The sequence below is a fragment of the Podarcis raffonei genome, chromosome 7 (assembly GCF_027172205.1).
Source record: "Podarcis raffonei isolate rPodRaf1 chromosome 7, rPodRaf1.pri, whole genome shotgun sequence".
NCBI classification, from domain to species: domain Eukaryota; kingdom Metazoa; phylum Chordata; class Lepidosauria; order Squamata; family Lacertidae; genus Podarcis; species Podarcis raffonei.
In genome coordinates, this window is record NC_070608.1 from 893,104 (window position 1) to 914,756 (window position 21,653).

Here is a 21,653-nt window from a genome sequence, read left to right on the forward strand (position 1 = left end):
CTATGGTGGCTTCTAGCCCTGATGCCGCTGCTCTGCCTCTACACTTGGAGGAGGCAATGCTTCTGAATCCCAGTTGCTGGGAGCCACAGGAGGGGAATAAACGTTGAAGCCTGATTGCAGGTTTCCCACAGCCTTTGGCCTGATCCAGCAGGCTCTTCTTTTAATAATAATAATAATAATAATAATAATAATAATAATAATAATAATTTTTATTTATACCCCGCCCTCCCCAGCCAAGGCCGGGCTCAAGCCTTTGGATAGGCTTGTCTTCTTGCCCAGCTTTCCCTGACCCATAAACTGGGACTATTTGTTTAAATTAATGCTTTTAATATTCCGTTCTAATATTCCAAATATTCCTTTCTTTCATTCACCTGTTTTACTGGTTTTATGTTGCATTTCTGTTTCAGTGATATTGTTTTTATATTAAATACCACTCAAAAGTTTTATAAAACATCAGGCTGTTTATAGATGCTCTGAATAAATATGAAGGTTGCCCAGGGTGCATAATGTATGCTGACAATGGGCTTGTTTAATGCCTCATTGTTTCTATATACTTTGGCTGACAGAGCCCTATAAACCAGCGATTAACTAAGTACATTCTCTTGAATGCCTCACCTGAATGGCAAGTCCAGGTGGCAAGCGTCTGAGAGGTGAACTATTCTCTCAGCGGCTGTCCCACAGGGCTGAACGTGTCCTGGAAGCACCAGAGCAGCTTTTCATCTGGGCCCACGTTTGGTGGCCAGGGTTATGCTTTTAGGAGGCCATATTTTGGGGGGTTTAACCAAGCAAGGGAAGCAGAAGCAAAGCAAAGGCATTTCCATTCTGGATCACTTTCAGGGGTGTCCCATTGGGGGAGAGAGAGCTAGAAAAGCAGGCTGGGCACTCCCATGAAGGAAACTCCCAGATGGGAATAGCTGCTCTTTGGAGTAGCTCTAAATGCATGCAGCAGGAAAAAAGATTCTTGACGTAGATAGGATGGGATGTGTGTCTGGACTTGGCAGCTGGCAAAGCACTCTCAGGACCTTCCAGAAAGGGAGTGGAGCACGCCATGGCCCCAATCCCGCGGCGCCCATGGGCAACGGGTTTCAATAATAATGATTATGATAATAATAAGTATTTCTTGTACTCTACCCATCTGACTGGGTTTCCTCAGCTACTCTGGGTAGCTTCCAACAAAGTATGAGGGCAAGCTGGGAGAGGCATCTCCAAGAGCTGTGCCTCCATCCTAATACAAAGTGGCGCCTCTTTGGTTGCTCAATGGCTCTCAAATTTGAACACCAACGTGGCAATGAAGAACATTACAGAGCTGTGGGGGCAGAAGAAGAGGTCAACTGCCAGAACGAATGCCCCTTGGCAAACAGAGAGTGAGAGAGGACTTGAATGACAGGGGGCTGAGAGCAGTTCAAGTGGGGGACCTCTTCACACTCACAAAGCCATTTCGTATAAAAGCTTTAGAGAAGCTTTTTAGAGAAACATCCTCAATGTATTGTCCAGTAAGACAAGTTTGCATGCAGTAGGAAGTCATTGAAACAATGTCTGTACCAATACTCATCTCAACCCAGAAACCAAACTGGGTTCAAGAAAGCAAAGTGGTTTCAAGAAAAATAAAAGCACTCAGCTTCGGTTCAGGAGTGCAGCATCTACAGGGCTGAGAAAGACTTCAAAAGTAGTCTACAACCGAAGGTGGTAAGTAACTGGGAGGTCTCTCTACTGATGAACATGTCAGCAGCTTCAACTGCTTTACTTGTTCATTTGACAAAGAGTATTTCATGAGTTCAATATAATGTTTTGAAGAAATCCCTTCCACACCTCCTCCTCTTACAGGCACCATTCCTCCACACCCAACTTTGTTAGATTGAAGTAGGCCAAGCAGTCAAAGAGCGCAGGTGAGGAGCATGTGCAGCATTGCTAAGCATTACCAGAACTGGCAAGAGGAGCCTCTGCTCTCCCGCCCTGGTGGGGATTTTCTCCAGAGCAAATGCACACGCCACAAGCTGGATCTCGATTTACAAGCCTCCAGCCTTTGGTCCCACAGGGCAAGTGAAATCTTCCAGTGTGGAAGAACACAAGAGTACACTCAACATCAGATTAAGCACCAAGCCCTACGGTGCTCCCACCCCATGGACCAAGTTCCAGTCATCTTCCACAAGGCTACGGACCTCCCCAGGGAGCTCTAGAAAGAAGAAGCCAGAGGAGCACGTGGAGAGGAATTGCTGAAAGCCAAGCTATTAAGGGCTTTGGGGCTGGGGAGAAGAGAGACTAGAGAGCCAACACGATCAGAATCAAAGAAAATTAAAACACAATATTGAGAGTAACCTAAGTCCAGATTTCCTCTTCCTAATCCTCCAGGAACCCACAGATGGTTGAGATGGAAAGGATGCCACTCTGGCTTCAATCCCTGCTTGGAACAAGGTAAAGAGAAGAAGAGGCCTCAAATATTCATGGGTTCAGAACAGGGACAACTGGCTTGGGCATCTTGGGCACGTTTGGGCCGCCTATAAAAGCCCCCCTCCCCCACTGTGTGGGGCCGGGATGAGGAAAGAAGCAGATGTCAATGCTTCACACACCATCTCAGGTGCCACTAAAAAGTCAAACACAAACCTTAGCACTTCTTGTGCCCCCGTAACGTCACTGCAGCCACCACATGAAGACGCCTCCATGGATCTGTGCAACCCATAGCCTTAACACAGCAATCGGGATGCAGTGCCTCAACTCTCCTCCCCACCAGCCCTGCTCTTTCTGCTCCAACAACGCCACTCCCCCTTCCCTCCCCACACCCCACCTGGCCCCACCTGTGCTCTGAGCAGCTCCTGACTGACTCCAGCTACAAAAGTTGAGGCTGCGGAACAGACTCTTGGGCTGGGGTGCTGCTTGGTGGGGGGGGGGGTTGTTTCTTTGTATTATAGATCATGTGGTGATTGATGTGGAAATGGATCAGCTTTGTTTTTAAATGTTTTATTTATTGCTTATGACTATGAGGGAAAGGCACCACATTTTGGGTCCAGCAGCCACATGCACAGCTGTCCCAAAGAGGGACCTTGGCACTCCGAGTGGGGCTTCCTCTACACCCAGGGGGAAGAGGACTGAGGACCTGGGCCTCCTGCCCCAAATTGGGTGGGTGGAAGAGTGAATGAACTGCTGCCCTCACCACATGATCCATCACAAGGTGCTTATGCCTGCGTCACTGTTTTGCACCTGCAAGGCTGCCAAGAAACACATGTGCCCCCTCCCTCTTCGCCCGGTGGGACTGGCGTGGCAGCTCTTTCTTCCTCTGATTTAGCTGCTGCGAGGCTCTCCCTCCCCCAGGGAGGCTGGCCTGCTTGCTCAACGCTTGCCAGCTGGGACGGTGTCTGCAGATCCGTCCCCAGGTCCGTCCCGTCTGGCCTGAGCTCAGGGTTGCAGACTGCCTGGCTGAGCTTCTCTGGCTGGCTCCTCTGGGGACAGGGTATCCTGGCACCCCTCCACTGCCACCGCTTTGAGACTACGGCTCCTGCACCTCCTCCACCACGTCCAGCGGCAGCAGCAGCCGCCCGACTTCACAAGGCACCATCCCTCCCCTTTCCAGCGGAAGAGCCTGCATGCTGCTGCCCTGCCTGCCTCCCCCCTCCCTCCCCTGCAAAGTAGCTCCAGCTGTCAATGGCCCAGATTGGAAGTGCAGGTACAGGAGCTGGCGCCCTGCCCGTCTCCCTTGTGTCTGTCTGGTGAAAGAGGAAGCCAGTCCACCTCTGGAATCCTTCACTCTCTCCTCGTTGCTACTCTCCCCGCGTCCCTCCAGGGGATTGGGGGTCAGCCTCGCTCACTCGGTCTCTCTCCCCCCCCCCTTGCCCCTCTCCGATTACAATGCAGGCAGTGTTCGCTCCAAATCCCCCACTGCACGTTAATTCTGCTCTTCTGTCTCTAACGACCAAACCGCCTTCCTGTGCCTTCTGTCTTTCCATTACTCCTCTGCTATTTTTTATCTCCGACAAATAGCGTGCGTCAGCTCCAATTGAAGGGAATGGGGTGGGAAGGGGAGCACGCGGCAGCGGGCGGAAGAGGGGGCACAGACAGACCCTTGTTTGCACAAGCACAGGCACCCCTCCGCCACGGAGGGGACCAGCTCACAACGCTGAGAGCCCAACAGGCCCAAAGGAGCAGAAACAGCAGCCCAGAATCTCAATTATCGAAGTAGTCGCTGTCCTGAGTACGGTCATTTCATAGCTCACATCAGGGCGGCTTATATTATTGGGATTATTCCACAGGATCTGCCATAGTCAATGGTTGCAGAAGTGTCTGTCTGTCCTACAGCACTTTTAAGCCATACAGCATTCCAGATACCCACCTCCCTCTTTAAGACTGTAGCACTGATTTTGGGGGGGGGGGAGACTGTAGCACTATTCAGGAGTGTGAATTTCAAGGATTAGAAGATATGAGATGTAGGCAGAACCTGCCTGTGAAATCAGTAAGGAGCTCTTAAAACAACTGGTGAATTTTATTGGGAAAAGAAAAGACACAGAACTAAGAGATAGCAAAGCAAACACAAAGCAATAAAACTACTAGCACATTTGCAAAGCTAAGCAGGGTCCAGTATGGTTTCAAATTGGATGGGGCACTGTGGGTTGAGATTCTTGCATTGCAGGGGATGGACTAGATGACCCTCGGGATCCCTTCCAACTCTACAGTTCTGTGATTCTATGAAAGAAGCCCCTGTTTCTTTCTCTCCCTTTGTGTGCATCTGCGTCCCAAAGCAGCAGATGCAATCCTCCCATCAGGCCAAGGTATGCAGCACTCCCTTTAGGGCATTCAGTCCTCAAGGGTCTCCTTCCTTTCCCCAGCAAGATTGCTCCAGTTTCTGCCTCTCTCCCCCTGCACATCCCAGCAGAGACTCAAACTCTCCTTTGGGGGCACAGCAGCACCCCAGCTTCCAGGCAGTCAGCAGCTCTTCCATGCCAGATCCTGAACTCCCCTCTTTTCCAGGCTGATTTATGGCCTGCAGAGAACGTTTCTCTTTCTGCCTCCAAGATTCCTTGTGTTTTGGCCTCAGCTGCCACTACCCCAATCGGCTGTTGCTACTGGCACGTCCTGCTCTCAGCTTTGACAACTGGACTTTTCCATTCTAGACACCTCAAGAGCCACTCCCAAAGGGCACAGATATCCCTTGTTGGTGCCTTGGGATTTGCCAAGGTCCTCCGGCAAGAGAAAGAAACGAAACTCTCTGCTCCAGGCCAACCTGCCTTCCCTCAGCTGGCTGGGACTGGGAGGAAGGAAGGGCTCAGTGCAGCAGGACCCCTTCCAGCCCTCTCCGTTAAGCAGAACAGGCCTGCTTATTAACTGCCTGGCTGGTGGGATGGCAGCACGTTGCTGAAGACTCCAGAGAGCTCCATGTAGCTGGAGGTTTTGGAGTTACAGGGTGCGTCTGCATTTGGCAGCAACACACACATCTCTCTGGCAAAGGACTTGCCACCCCCAAGGTTGCATGTTCTCACTGGAGAAGGTACCCAGGGCACCTTCCAACACTGTGGGGTCCAGGGGCAAAAACTGCTCACTGCCCCCCCCAAACCATCCTCCGCGGCTCCCTTATAAAGGAACCACCCAGATCTTGCTTCTGTGCAAACCAGGCCCAGCTTGTTAAAGGTTGTAAGAGACGCAGATGAAGCACAGCCCTCTGTCAGCCTCAAACTGGGTGGGTAAGCAAACTTCCCTGCCCCTCCCCAGAATGAGGAGGAAGCAAGGCAGCATCACAGTTGGGTCCCGAGGCAGCACAAAGCTGGAGGGTAGCTAAGCCTCAATAATAATAATTTTTATTTATACCCCGCCCTCCCTGGCCGAAACCGGGCTCAGAGTGACTAACATCAATTATATAACACATCAAGATAAAATCAAGCAATCAATTAAAATCAAAATCAATTAGAATCAAATCAGAATCAGAGTGGTTCACATCTTTCTAACAGTAGCAGACTAATTACTTTCGCCTTTTCAATCACAAACTGCCTTGCTGCCGCCATTATTATTACTTTGTCACAACACACCGGCCAAGCAAGCCACTGTTCTTCCCATTTTACAGGTGGGAAATGGTGGCAAAGAGATAAAGGGGTGTCCCAAGGTCATGGTTGAGAAGGGATATGAGCCTGTGCACGTGTCCACCCCTCTGCTTTCCTGGCTGCCTCTCAGAAGAACTTACACACACAGCCATGACTGGTGCCATTCTTAAGCAGTAATTTTTGTTCTGAAAGAATTATCATCTTCCTCCTTTTACCCCTCTCAAAGCACCCGGGCTTTCACCTTCAGGAAAGGGCCATAAGTCAGTGCTGGAAGATCTGATTTCCACACAGAAAGTCCCAGCTTTAATCTCTGGCACTTCCAAGTAGCGTAGAAGCCTGGAGAGTTGCTGCCAGTCAGTGTAGACAACACTGAGCTGGATGGGCCAATGCTCTGACTCTGGATGAGACAGCTTCCTCTGTTCTTGTGTTCTTGTTAGTAATCAGGTGGGGTCACAGATTGTGGATGAGACAAAATGGCTAAGAGGCACTGGACGTAGGAAAACAGGTAAGGTGACAAAAGTTGGCCTTGGCCTGTACCCCTCCAGAATGCTGCAAACGCACACAAACTCTCCGAAAGCGTAACAAGGCAGCCCAGAATCCCAGAAAACTGTCAGAGAGAAGCTGCCAAGACTTCCATGTCAATATCCCTCCTGCTTAGGCAAACACAGGCCCTGCTCTGCAGAAAAGCCCATTAAAGAAAGATTTCCTTCAGGAGGCAGAGCAAGCAAACGGAGGGAGCTCAAAGCCTTGCCAAGACTCCATGGCAGAACTGTAGTAACAACGAAGATTACCATCAAAGCAACGCTGCAGGCCTCTTTGCAATTCCAGAGCAGAGGAAGGCAAACCACAGAGCTGAGGACACATTCACGAGGAGCAGAACCCTGCATATAACGCTGTGCATCTGCCGCAGAGACCCAACCCCAAACTTGTATAGACCGGAGGTCCCTTAGTCTTCACAGGTGTTTCTCATTTGGGATGTTTGCTTACAGTCAGGGTGGGGAGCCTGTGGGCCTCCAGATGCTGTGCTCCTCCAGACTACGACTCGCCTCATCACCATCCCTGACCATTGACCAACAACATCATGGGGTGGAGGTACAGATGTCTCATCTCTCCGTCAAGTAAGGGCATCAGACGCCTGTACAACCACCAGGGAATCCTCTATCTCACAGAGCAAGCCGCATCAGCTTCACAGCCACAGTGACTTGGAAAGAGGCCTGTGTCCTAACAACACTAGGGGCAGCAGCTGTCAAGCCGCAGCAGGGGTGGGAACCTCTTTGGCCCAGGAGACCAAGCCTTTATCTCCCCCCCACCCCTGCAGGCCAACTTTGACAGGTGGGTATCATGATGGTGTCAAGTGACTAATAGGCAGCCATGTGCACCTGCCAATGTTGATCCATGAGGGCAACACAAAGCAGCAGCCAGCAGGACTGAACCCTCTGCAGACCAACCGATGAGCAGAGGAAAGTGCTTCTCTCTCTTCGCAGCATGTAGCCCGGCTGGTGTGTTTGAGACATCTGGAGCCGTTTGCTCTCAAAGCACTTTGCTCAGGGCACCTTCTGTCTGCTCTGAGCTCCTGCACTGTGTGGGCTTGGGAGGCGTCTTTTGAGTGGGTGGGTGGAAGAGGACTAGACAGCCTTTTGCCACTTCCAAGTCTACTATTTGGTTTCTCCTTCCCATACATAATATTTCACAGATTTGTGGAGCTCCACCTTACTGTTTTTAAATCAATTCTCCAATTTCCCCCAGGATCATTTTTTATCTGCGTTAAACACTGTATGATGAGATTCTTGATGCAGTTGTAACTCTGCTCTAAGAATTCCACTCCCCCCTCCAAGTTCTCTTCCAGAGTCAAGATGCTCTGACAGTCCTCAGCTCTGGGATTTTTTCCCCTCCCTTCATCTTTTAAAGGTTTCCTCTGGCAACCCTCATGCAGGCAAGGACCTGTTCTAGGAGTTTAAGGTTAAGGCGGGCAACTTTCAGAGAGCTTTCCAAATCATGCCCTGCAGCCAACTGCCCCAACAGCCATTTTCCTCACTCTGGGGAGGGGCTTGGCCCCTTCAGCAGCCTATCTATGGAAAAGAGGGCTTCACATCCGGACGCGGGTCTTTGGTTGCCATCTGCATGCAATGTGCAAATGAGAAAAACTGCTGTTTTTCTGTGATAGGAAAACCTGACTCTAGCAAAGGAAAGATACAAAAATTTCCTGGGTGTGGGCAAATTGGGAGAGGGGATCTGGATAGAGTCCCCTTCTTCAGCCCAATTGACCCCAGACAGCCATAAGGAAGGGAGGGAGTGAAAGAAGATGAGGCGCTGGAGCTGCGCTTGCAACCTGGCACCTCCGCTTTGAACGACAAACATCAAGATACAGGCGCCACAATCAAGGAGCTCTTACGCACGTAAGAAGAGCTTGGCTGCAGCTGGATCAAACCAAAGCTGGCCCCTCTAGCCCAGGCTCCTGTTCTCACAGTAGTCAACCAGCTGCCTCTTCTGGGAAGCCCACAAGCAGGACTGGAGTGCAACAGCAGTGGTCTCCCCACTTGCGATTCATCAACTGGCATTCACAGGCAAGCTGCTTCTCATACTGTGCAAGCAAGACCCATTGGTAGTCATCCTCTATGAATCTGTTGAAATTTTCTTTTAAATCCAGCTAAGCTGGTGGCCACCACTACATCGAGTGGGAGTGGTGAGTCTGTCCTAAATTGTCCAACATTCAGCTTTTATAAGATAACCCTGTTGGGCCATTATTATGCTTCTTCCCGAAAGAATGGGGAAACGGAGCAGGTGAGAAGCAAAGAGAATGCCATAGACAGAATGCCCAGGGCTCTCGGCAGCTCCTTCCACTGCTGTCAGCTCCATCACAAGTAGAAACCAGTAACAGCTGGGAGAGAGCTGTGCCCGAAATCCTGGAGAGCCAATACTGATCTAGCTGCACTGAGTGCACTTTCCACGTTCAAGAGTTTGCCACATAAATTTAGACTCTCTTCTCAAGCATGGAGGTTGGAACAAGGGCAGATCCATTACTGCACTTTCAAGCTTATGCCTGTTTGGGCTTCACTTGTGTGGGCGCACCATTTGTGGTCCCTTCCCTCCTAAAGGTTTATCATTTCTTGAGTTGGGGAACTATATCTCATGGCTTTCACTGTCAAAAGTGATTGCAATTGCCTCCAGATTTGTGGCCTATTTGAAATCAACAAGGACTGTCTACTCCTTTTCACATAAAAATAATAAGTACCCATGAGCTGGCATCTTCCAGTCTAGCCGATCCGATGATGAGTGAATTCCTAGCCTTAAGGATAAACCCTGCAGAGGAACTGCTTTTCTTCCTGAGAAATCTTTCTGGATCTATCTTCATTAAAGCTCAATTAAACTGAGGGGAAAGGAACTCTGAAACCCTACCCTTGCCTTCCAGAAAAATAAAATACTTCATGCTGGGTGTAAATTAAAACCAACGTAGCAGCAGCAGCCTGGGGGGAAAGACGGGCAGAGGACAGGATGACGTGGGGCTCAAGCATCGGAGCATCGTCCCTGGTGCCAAGACATTCCTGAGCATGGCGAGGAGAGCTCCCTGCTGCGGGAATGTACACAAATGCACGTGGATGGGAGGCAGCCCAAGGCTCACCTACCGAGGAAAAGGAGATCAGGTCTTTGCCAGCTTTGCCCCTCCTCACCTCCATGCCACCGGGATCCATCATCTCACTCCCCATAAGCTCTCCAAGCAGAAAAGGAAGAACTTGGGTCTTCTGTTCTTATCATCATTTCCCACTGATGTGTCTCAATGTCTCCCCCAGGTGCCCCCCCCCCGACAAGCATGTTACTGAAAGGTAATGTGGGAAGCAACCAAAGTATTTCTGAAGGGCTCCACAATGCCCCCAGGTTTGGCTCGAGACCAGACACCTGGGCCACCCACTGGTCTGCCCTCTCCAACCCATAGGATCTGCTTTGCCAACTTCACAACCCACTTCTGAAGATGTAGATGTTATAACAACTCATTACCCTTCCATTGAGCAACGGTGCCCCTTCATTTTCTAATTACTTAATTACCCAAGCACCAACTTCTCTTAATTGTAGCAAGAAATGAAATCTACTTTACTAACACCAAAATGGGCTGAGCTAATATGATGCTTAGGACCAAAGTTTACAATGCATTTTGCAAGCTTTCAAGTTCCACAGAATTCTTCTTCAAACTGTAGTAGCCAGGATGGGCTCCAGGAATGAGAAGTCCACAACTCTTGAATTTTCATGGTAATTGGCCAGTTTTGTGGTTCCCACCCACCCAGGATGTACAAAGGAATTATTTATTTATTCTCCCTCCAAAAGGAAATAAAAACATTTTGAAACACATTCTAAAAACAGTTTTAAAAATTCTCAACCAGTGAACTCAGTATTTCCAGAAAGAGCATCTTTCAGTATCATCAAATGCCTGAGTAAACAGGAATGTTTTAAATTCCTCCTAGAAGTAAATAATGAGGGAGAAAGACGCCCCTCACCAGGGAGTGCATCCACAAGCAGGAACCACCTTTGAAAAGGCACTGCAATGTGTTAGAGCCAACTGAGCAGCTCCCCATTTGGGAGCTGAGGGGGGCCCTTTGGCCGTGGTGGGCTCTGGAGACAACCCAAAAGTGAGAACCACTGCTGCTGCTTCCAACTGCCTCCATCACTAGGGATGACGGGAGAGAATGCAGACATGCCAGGGAACTCGGTGCAGGACCAGAGTTTGCTTTTCCTCAGGGTTGATAAAAATCAATGATTTGAAATAAATAAATAAACAAACAAATAAAATCGGATTCTTTTGATATAAAACAGATTTTTTAAATAAAATGCTTTTGGTGGAAAAAATATTTCAAAAGATAATTTTCTATTTAAGTTACATTATAGTCCAAAGGCTATTCATCAGGAAATAAGGATTTGTTTTAAGTTTTTTTTTAAAACCATTTAACCACATCAGTTAACAAACATGGATACATATGCTACAAGGTTATTGTTTTAGTTAAATAAATTGTTTAATTTGTTATTAAGGAAATGATTATTTTTCTCCTTCCAATAAAATACAGCAAAAAAGTTGTCCAAATATAAACAGTTAACTTATTAAACCTCACAATAATTTCATAATTATCTGGCTGTGTATTTGTAATAGTATAACCAAATCAGTGATTTTTGATGTAACTGTAAAAACTACTCTGAAAATTTATTATTCCAAAAATGAAACTTTCATCTGGTTGTCAATATTAAGATTGTACCAGTAAGAATGAGTCTTTCTGTAAAAAAAAAAAAAAAAATTGATTTAAATCAAGTCTTACTGACTAGTGATTTAAATCAATTTGATTTAAATCAAATCCACCCTGTTTTTCCTTCTCCATAGTTTGCAAGAGATACCCGTTCCCTGGCCTGGGGAAGAAGAGAAATCTTTCACTGTATCTTGGACAACCAGAGTCACCACAAAGAGACCCATGATGGCCAGAGACCACATTTGTGCATAACCTCTCTAGGTGACACCTGATGTCTCATACCATGAACTGAGAAGGCTGTAGCTATCCATCACTTCTAACAACTGCACAGGTGGAAGAAATGGCCCATGGAGTGCAGCTCTCAGAAAGCAGCCCTGCTGAGCTTCTGCAACAGGCGCTGGGCGTTTTGGAGAAAGCAAAGGCAAGTAGCAGCAGCAGCAGCAGCTGCCGGGTGCCGACAGCACCAGACACGGCTGGGTTGACTAAGCCCACTTTCCTTCCTCCTTGGAGCTCTGGTTCCGGCAGCAAGGCAGGAATCCCAGCAGACCCTGGCGGAATGGAGGTAAACTTGCCTCCAAAAGGGCAGCCGTAAGCCGAGACGAACCCAGCGCACAGAGGGGGAAAATAAATGGAAAGAAAGTTTCCACTCCTCACCTCAAAGCTGCTGCGGGTTTCTCTCTCTTTCTGGGTCAGAGAGAGAGAGAGAGAGAGATGATCGTTTCAACTATTCACTGATGTCATTTTTTCCAGGATAAAAAAAGCTCTCCCTGCCAACCCCCCCTCTTTTTCCTCCCACATAACACACTTCTATGCAAACACTTCAAAAATCAATTTGGGGGAGGCCAGAAGACAGAGTAATTCCTTCCCTCTTTTTACGAGGGCACCCACACCCGTTCTTGGGCAGGGGGGCCTCACACCACACCCAGCCCCAAGCCGAGAGAGAGGGCAGCTCTCTGCCTGGAGAGCCCAAAATAGAAGTGCCGCTGGGCTTCCTTGCCATGCCGGCGTCTGCACACAGGCGGTGATACGTCAGCCAAGTGGCTAAGCTGGACCAGAGCAGGATGCCAGGCAGCACTGACCTCTCTGCGGGCAACAGCAGGCAAAGCAGTCTGCCCGCCACTGCCCAATAACCCAGCCACCCTGGTTTCCTCTGGCTGGCATGCATGCTGGGCCTTGCTGTGTGCTCAGAGGATGGGAGAGAAGCTGAAACGAACAAGCATGCCCTCAACAGCCCAATAGGCCCACTTTCAACACTCCTGCGAAGCCCAGGAGGCAGCATACAAGGTTTGGGTTCCAATGCCAGCCACACACACACAGAGAGAGAGCCCAAGGCAGAAGGACAAAAGACAAGCGAGCTGGATCAGGCCCCTGGCCCACCAAGTGCAGCACCCTGTTCTCACAGCGGCCAGCCAGGCTGGAGCTGTCAATGGTTTTCTCTCTCATCAGGGGCCTTGAGAACTCTCTTCTAGGGCAGCTTATGAACACAGCTAACAAACAAGGCTGGATTTGGTTTCTGAACGGTTTAACCCATGCCTGCCATGCTCTCTCTTCCAGCAGTAGAAACTGGGATACAAAAATTAGGAGCCATATGGCTCCTGGGACCCGGATTGTGGGCACAAAAACAGAATACCTGGTCACCAATTTTCTTTCTTTGATGGATTTCTTTTTAAAAGACAGATAGCAGTAGTTTTACTTTATTTTTATTTGTCTGCTGCCGGGTGAATCAGGGGATTAGCAGGCTAGGGAAGCAGCAAAAGACACCTCTTTTGCTACCGCGCCACCCCCCGCCAAACACCTGATTCACTTGGCAGCGCAGCAGCAGCAACAGCAGCAGCAGCAAATAATAAAAATAAAAATAAAAATAAACTAAAAAATTGCTGCCTGGTGATTCAGGGGGTCAGCAGACTAGCAAAACAGCAAAAGACATATCTTTGGAGCCAGTGTGGTGTAGTGGTTAAGAGCGGTAGCCTCGTAATCTGGGGAACCGGGTTCGCATCTCCGCTCCTCCACATGCAGCTGCTGGGTGACCTTGGGCCAGTCACACTTCTCTGAAGTCTCTCAGCCCCACTCACCTCACAGAGTGTTTGTTGTGGGGGAGGAAGGGAAAGGAGATTGTGAGCTGCTTTGAGACTCCTTAGGGGAGTGAAAGGCAGGATATCAAATCCAAACTCTTCTTCTTCTTTGTTTTTGCTGCTGCTGCGCTACAGGTGAATCAATCAGCTGTTTGGCGGGGTAGCGCAGTAGCAACAGACATGTCTGTTGCTGCTGCACTACCCTGCTGACCCCCTGAATCACCCGGCTAGGCAGGGGGAGATGCTAGGAGCCAAAGGTGGCATCTCCATCCAGTTGCAAAAGGCCGGCTGCCCGTCACAAAATGCAACTGGCACCTGCTAATTTCGGGCGCTGCTCTTGACTGTTGGGTCTGGGAAGTCAAAGCAAAAAGTGGTTTTCAGTCATCCCTGCAGGTTATGTTTCACACTACACAGCAAATACAACCTATTTTTCAAGCAGCTCCTTGCCCAAACTCAGGAGGTGCCACCATCCACGACTCCTCCTACTGCTGCTGGCCACAGCATCCTAGTCAGTCTCCTCAGACCCTCCTTGCTACCTGCCCCTAATCTAGCTAACCCTCTTCAGCCCCTGCAGTCTCAACCTCCACCCCCCTCCAACTGCTGGTCCTTCCCATCACTCCTCAATGCTGTTAGCACCAGCCAAGGTCCTGTGGCTGCCTACTTGGCATTTCAAGCTGGTCTTTGTTCCTGAACACCAGTTCTCTACACCCACACAGAGATCCCTAATGTTTTTTTAAACTGTGCTTATATATAAAAAGTAAAGAAGGCACTCAAGACTTCCAACAATTACATTTCCAGTACAATTAAAACCGGGAACCATTCAGAAGTCAGAGTAAAACCAACGAAAACAAACCCACAGCCAGCAAGATTCCAGTGCCCTGAATGCCTCCTGTGCTTCTTGAAAAGGTCACAGAATGGACCAGTCTCACCTCCTTTGAGCAGTCACCCTTGAAAAGGCTCTGCCCTGTCTCCTTCAAGGCAGAATGCAGAACAGGCCTTCCAAAGATGAGAGCAATTGAGAGGCAGGTCCAGGCAGGAAGAGGCAATCCTTCAGGTGCCCTGAGGGTCTCAAGCCCTTGATGGCTTTCTTGGTAAGAGCCATCACCTTGAACTGGGGCCAGAAACAAACTGGAAGGAATTGCAACTTAAACACGACTGGTAGAATATATTTAGAAAAAGTGAAAATCTGCATTTTATTATGGATCTCTTATGATTATAATTGTATTTCTATACCTGTTTTGATTTTTATATTGTACAGCTATTATGTTAAGCACTGACATTTGTTTTCTGTATTGCAAACCACCCTATGGTCTTTTGGTGGTATATACGTTTAAATAACGATAGCAATTCTAACCACGGCACTTTTCAAGGGAAATCCCACATACAGTACTCTGCCGTAATCTAACCCAGATGGGACTACTATCTGTATCAAAAGCAAAAGGTTGAGCTTTGCAGGGATGTGTCTATTCTGCAATTCCATGCAAGCAGTGAAAAAGCACAACATCTCATATTGGGTTAAGAAGACCAACTGCAGAGACTTGTGAAAGCCGCAGTAATCTTAGTGTTTAAAGTATGATTTTAAGTGATTTTTTTAATGAATAAATGCACACCACCCTGGGACCTAGTGGTGAAAGGTAAATATAAATTCAAATAAATAAATACAATTTTAAAAAGCAGGCTTCTTTGTGTAGCCTTGAAAACTCAGGAGTGGGATCCCAATTGCTCAAACTTGTTCCCTGCTGAAACTCTGGAATCCCAACCAGCTCAGCAGAGTCTGATATGCCTCTCAAAGGCATTTCAAAAGATTCCTTGGTGTGACTCTGTGCCCATTTCTCCTGCATCATATTTGCTGGCATGATTTCTTCATTATGCTTTGCTTTTCCTTGCACACTGAGGAGAGCCTGGTTTAACAGCCTCCAGATTAAGAAACCATATTTTCTCCCCAGGCTTTAAATATGCTTGCTACACCCAGTTCTGAGCTCCCCTCTCTACGACAGCGGGGCGAGGGCCAGAATCCAGCTCTCCTGAAGCATCACATTCATTCCTGTGGCGTCACCACAGCCCTTTCTGCAGGATTCCCTCCTGTTTCCTGCACCTCCTGCCCAAGGCATTCTGCTTTCTCCACAGCTGATGCTCATGGAATGGCTTCCCCCCCCAACTCCCCCAACACTGACTCCTTCTGCATTCAGAACCCTGCAAATTACGCCTGGAAGGGCCTCCTTTCGGAAGTAGCCCAGAGCAAGCAGGGCTGCAGGAGACCCCAGCAAACTCTCACGCCCCAGGGGAAATAAATGTTGTGGGCCGGGGGGGGGGGAATGCTCGAATCCTGGGGTCCTCACATGGAGAGCAGGGTGCGGTCCATGTGACAAAGCATGGCCATCCAGCTTTCCCAGCTAGCTGCTAAAAAACCTTCTGCCCTTCCATCTTCCTCTTACTCATGGGTAGGCAAACTAAGGCTTGGGGACCGGATCCAGCCCAATCGCCTTCTAAATCCAGCCTGCGGACAGTCTGGGAATCAGCGTGTTTTTACATGAGTAGAATGTGTTATTTTATTTAAAATGCATCTCTGGGTTATTTGTGAGGCATAGGAATTCATTCATATAATTTTTTTTCAAAATCTAGTCCAGCCCCCACAAGGTGTGAGGGACAGGGGACGGGCCCCCTGCTGAAAAAGTGTGGGGGTTTTTTGGATGAAAAAATTCTTTATTGAAATTCATTAATCTCAATACAGATTTAACTTCACACATACACATACAATATATTCTTAAATTAGTTTAACTTAGAATGTTAATTTAACCTTCTAATTCCATGTGGGGGGGGAGAAAAAGTTTGCTGACCCCTGCTCTTCCTCCTGGTGGCTGCCCAGTCCCACTCTCAAGCCCAGCCTTCATTTCCTTATTGGTCTCTGCATAAGCACACATGGAAGACACATGGGGTTGCATCCAATGAGACTTCCGCTTCCTCCTCTCCCCAACCCATATATGCCCCCAAAATCTGCTCCCAATGGTCCCTCAACAGTCTAGAGCTTATTTTGAGAGGCAGGGGGAGGCGGGAAGAGAGGGAGAGGAAGTCCCTTGCACCAGTGAAGCTGCAGCACTGAACTGTGCCCAGGGTTCAAGGGGTTGCCAGGAGTAACAGACTTTGTGAGGCATGCCACTGAAGAACACCAGGCTACCATAGCAACTCCCGACCTAGTGCACTCCAGGCACTGGTGGATATGAGCTCCCATCATCCCTGGCCATGATGGGTGGGGTTAATGGGAGCTGTAGTACAACAACATCAGGAGGGCACCAGGTTGGGGAAGGCAGGACTACCATAGGACACTCAAAGTCACTGATTGGGAAGAGCCACAGAGAACCTCAGGGCTCCCCTGGCAACTTTCCATGACTCTCAAGGGGAAGGCAGATTAAGCCTTTGGAGAATTTGTGCCCCAGAGCTGCCACCCTTTGCTGTGTTTTCCTTTAAGCTCCTTCAAAGTCTTGTCAAAGCAACTTTGGTATGAGCAAAGACTGATAATTAACTCTGAGTGCAAAGCAGTGACTCCCTACACAGCAGGGAGAGGACTGCAGCCCTTGGATGAAGCCTGTTGATTCCCCTCTAACATGCAGCTGAGACACCCAGTCAGCTTTTCAGAGTTGGGAGAAAGTGCTGGCATGGATTTCAGCAGCAGCAGCAGCACCTCAAAGCATGTCCCCTCCGCCATGGATCTGGCAGAGAAGCAGACATTCACAGACAGCTTTGCTGAGCTTCACACCGTCTGCAGGAGGGAAGGCCGAAGCAGCTGTGAGCGCTGGTGGGTTGGGAAGCCATGCCCGCTCGTGGCGCAGGGAGTTCAAGAAGCCGCCTGCCAGGAGCACATTCTGAATGATTCCCCCCTCCCTCAGCTAATCAGCTACTGAAAGAAGAGCTCCCTCCGTCCTGCCAGGCGCTGCACACTCTCCCCCCGCCACCCACCTCCTGGTCAGCTGCACCATGAAGGAGGGAAGTGGGCTTGGAACAGCCGCTGGCTAGCGGAGGAGCACTCAACGCGCCGTCATTCATTATCCACCGACATATGGAATAGTCATTGTGGGAGGAAGCAGAACCAAACAAGAGCCCCAAACTGCTTCCTCCCAGCGAGGCCTTGACAGCCTCTCCAGCTCCCGGCCATTCATCTCCGGGCAGCTGAAGGGGCGGGAGGGAGGAACGCTCGGTCTGCCCAGCAAGCAAGCAAGTGCGGCACACACAGGCAGTGTTGGGGGGGCAGGGAGGGGCAGGAGCGCAAGAGCAAGGGGCCGGGGATTTCCTCAGCTCCTGCCCTCCGCCTGACGGGGACATAGCTGCACAGGCGGCACCTCTGCTCTCCCCACTGTGCAGCAGCCACCTCTGCAGCCAAGCGGGGGTGCAGTGGGAGACGGTCCAAGGCGCTGCTGCGAGGAGGCCAGGCGAGCAGAGCTGCCTTATCCGGGACGGCCCAGCCAGGCCACGCCAGGAAACCAATTTACTTTGTTGTGTCTCTTCCCAGAACACACGGTAGAGAAGGAGTTGGGCGGCACGCCAGGCCCAACGCCGGCGGCTGCCAACTGAGCAGGAGCTCAGTAGGAGGAAGTTTAGTCTGTGCTCAGCGCAGGGGCAGGCGTGTGGGCCTCCCTCCGCTGCTTGCTAGTCTTCGCTACACAAACCCACGCAGGCCAGGAGGGCAGCGAAGGTGGGGTGGCGTAGGGGGGAGAAGCACCAGCGCTTGCAGAGGGGGCAGGCAGGTGAACAGGAGCTGAGCCACAACACTGCTAGCAGGGCAGTCATGCTCCAGAAAGGAAGCAGAATCATCCCTCCCCACCCCGTTCCCTGCTAAGGAAGCCCAGTTCTGCTGCCAACAAGGCAACTCAGCAACTTGCACACTTTCACTGACTTCTGCTCACCTTGCTACCTCTGCGATGCAGACAGGAACCAGGTTTGCAAATAATCAGGAAGGGAAACAGGGCTATGCCAGGAGGAAAGGGCATGGAAAGGAGGGACACTGGGCCTGTAGGCAGGACTGAAGAACCAAGAGTTGTGAACGCCCCCTGGATCCCTTCCCCTCGGCCCCAAGTTTGGAAACTCCAAGAGATCAGAGGACAGTTCTGCACCAGATCCCAAACTGCATACCTATGTGTACAATCACAGATGTGGATAACACACTTCGTCCCAGCCAGGCCCTGGGCCAAGGCTCCTGGGGCCAGCCTCCCGTCCCCACAGGATGCTGCCCGGCCGGGCCAAACCTCACAAGCCAGGCACATCCAGGGGGTGAGGGGAAAGGGCTGCACCCAACTGCCGCCTCTGGAAAAGGCACCTCTTCTGGCAGGACACCTTCTGCCTTGCAAGCCTTGGCATTGCCCAGCAAAGAGCAAAGACCCATTGCCAGCTCTCCTCGCTGCTGCTTTGGCTGGTAACACTTAGTGGCACAGCTGCAAGAACAATCATCCAGCTGGACAGAATTGCCTTGGGAAGGAGACAAACTGCAAACCTAGAAGGGCTTCTCTTTTTAAATCCATGACCTCATAGCAAAACATCTCCACTTGCCGTTCCATTTGGAAATGGGTAGAGGAATGTGCCCAGACAGAAAGCCCCGGGCAGGGCAGGTCCGAAAGGGGAAGGCTGGGGAAACCAAGAGGAAAGATGGCGGAGCATAGGAAAGGAAGAACAGCTCCTCCGCAGGAGTGCGCGTGCACTCATTCCACTCACTCTCCCCACGCCTCCGTTCTATGCCCATCCCCAAAGGTGGACTTTGCCAAGCCTGCAGCTGCGCAGGACAGGCGCCAAGCCACTCACAATCTGACACTTGCCAGGCTGAGTCACGCTACGGGTTCAGCAAGCCCAGCATCCTGTTTCCAATGGGGGCCAGTCCCATTATTTTCCGCAGGAGACAGAGGGTAAGTGAGTGGGTTGTGTGGTGAAGCTCATCCTTTGCTTCCATCACTGGGTTTTTACGCCCATTTTATTATCCTCAGTGTGATCATCAAGCTTTTCTTTGAATGGAGGCTGGAAGACTCCGGAGCAGGGATTGTCACACTTCTAAGTTCCAACCTATCAGGAGTTCAAAGCTCTTTGCTTTGTTTCTCAATTTGTGTCCTTAGGGTCCTTGAAACAACCTTCTGGGCTCCCAGTCCTCAAGCCTGAAGATAGAGGGACTTTAATTACCCAAAGCTTTGTGTCTCTAACCAGAAGCACTGGGGACACTGGCCTTGCCAATCTAGAGTTCAAGGGAGCAAGCTTGTGCCTTGGGGTTACAATGCACAGCGAGAAGCGCACGTCCTGGGCACAGGAAGCAGCAGCATCCAGACTCTTCTGGAGGAGAGATAAATGCAATTACAGAAAGAGAGGGAGGCAGGAACAAAGCCACTGGAAGCCTCTCTGATGTCAACAGGTTCTGAATCAGTGCTCCCCTCAATGGGGCCCTGAAATAGGACCAGCTGGGGAGGGAGAGACCTTGGATTCAGACATGAAAGAGCTGTGTCCCTGGGTAATGCTCGAGACATTACACAAGCGTGCGTTTTGTATGGCCATATATTTCATTACGCTCTCAATCTCTATTCCAGACCCGGCACTTCCGCAGCTCCCGCTCCAGACCAGGTGGGCTTCTAGTCTGTGGATGCCCTGAACGCATGACTCTGCTGGGTCAGAAAGGCAAGCAGGGATTTCATTCCTTGGGATGCTAAGTCCAGGTCCAAGCCCCCTGCTCTCTTGTAGCCTCACCCACTCAGACTCCCCAAATAATCATCCCACTCAGACAACACCATATGCAAGCAGCGCTCCTCTGTGTCACCCTGGGCAGCTGGCTCTGACTGACTAAAAGCTACACGAGCAGTTGATAGGGAAGCCTGTCCCAAGTCTTTCCCAACTGGCTGTCGATTCAAATAGCCTCTCTCAAAGTGACATGAAGACCCTCCAGGACGCACTCCTTACCATCCAGCTCTTGGGTATTAGTAAACACCATCAGGTCCTTCTCTGGATTGACAACATTCACAAACCTGCCCCCCCTGATGTCCCTCATTTCCTGCTTCACAGAAGACGAACCCAGCCAGCTTTAAGCAAGTCTTCAAGGTGCTTCCGTTGCTTAGATTGGAACTACCACATAGGGAATCTGATAGACCAGGTGGAAGAATGGGAACTGGAGGCAAGCAGTTGCAAATGCAGCCACATGCTTGCTAAAAAGGAATGACAGGCAGTGCTAATGCTGTTGTGGCAGGCATTGTGGGGAAGAGATCAGGCTGCTGGTTGGGAAAGCAGAACTGGAGAGAACCAATGGCAGGCTGGTGGAACAGGGGAATGGGGAGGGAGCTTCAGCCAGAAACTGGGAGAGTTCAAGGACTCGGGAGGTGACAGGAGGTCAGGAATGCTGACCCACATTCTGCTTGCTGAGAAGGAACTAACAAGTTATTCCACTACATTACTCAGGGCAGATGTTTCCACAAGAATGACAAAGGCAGCAAGGAAATCCCTGTCTTCTTCAACTAAAATGCCAACAAATAATTCAATTATGTCTTACAAAGTAGACTTTTGTAAAAACAACAACAAAAACACACCTCCTTGTGCTGATTCTGTCAAGAGAAACAGCTGTGTCCATGTGCCTCACCAGAGCTACATGACACTCAGGCCACAACAGTCACCCTGGAACAATTCTGCCCCAATGTCTCAAACTCAGAGACCTCCCTATTTCTTTGCACACTTCTGAACTTTCCACCCTGCTAGGAGCAGTATTTTTCCCACCCGCTCGCTTTTTGTGCAGGCTAAATACACCACACTGAGCTCCTGCCTCTCTTTTGAGGTCTTTCTTTACAGTCTCCCACTATTTTGCTCTGAACTGCCTAGAAACAGAGCACCCAGAACTTGATTAGGTGTCTGCCCTTGGACATGATGATTTCTGCAGTTTATGGCTCAGGACCGCAACTTCTCAAGAACCACCTCTTCCCATATGAACTGACCTGGTCCCCTGAAATCAGCATCTTTTGTGGCAGGTCTGTGGGTTGGCTCCCGTTTGAGGAATGCTCTCGCCAAGGAGGCTTGCCTGGTACCTTCCTTACATATATTTAGGCACCAGGCAAAAACATTCTCCTCCTAGGCCTTTGGATAATTAAGCAATCTACGGCCTTTTAAACTGCGTGTGTGCAGAGGGGAGGTGTTGTTTTTGTTTGTCACAATGGTCTGTATTTTTGTGCTTTTATTTTGTAAACTGCCCTGTGATCCTTGGATGAAGGACGATATAGAAAGTTGATAATAATAAAGAATACAACTTTAAGAGGTCTTGGCAATTTTGCAACAAGAGTATCAAGGGCTCATTCAAAGTGCATTACCTATTGTAACCTCCAGACCCTTTTCTG

The 21,653-nt window shown here is 49.7% G+C and overlaps 2 protein-coding genes across 2 annotated transcripts in view; both read right to left on the minus strand.

Moving 5' to 3' along the window:
- LOC128416946 (riboflavin transporter 2-like) overlaps positions 1 to 21,653 on the minus strand; it is a 274,487-nt gene that overhangs the window by 168,126 nt on the left and 84,708 nt on the right. The gene's annotated exons all lie outside the window — the stretch shown is intronic.
- Positions 1 to 21,653, minus strand: part of BOP1 (BOP1 ribosomal biogenesis factor) — a 64,023-nt gene that overhangs the window by 31,012 nt on the left and 11,358 nt on the right. The gene's annotated exons all lie outside the window — the stretch shown is intronic.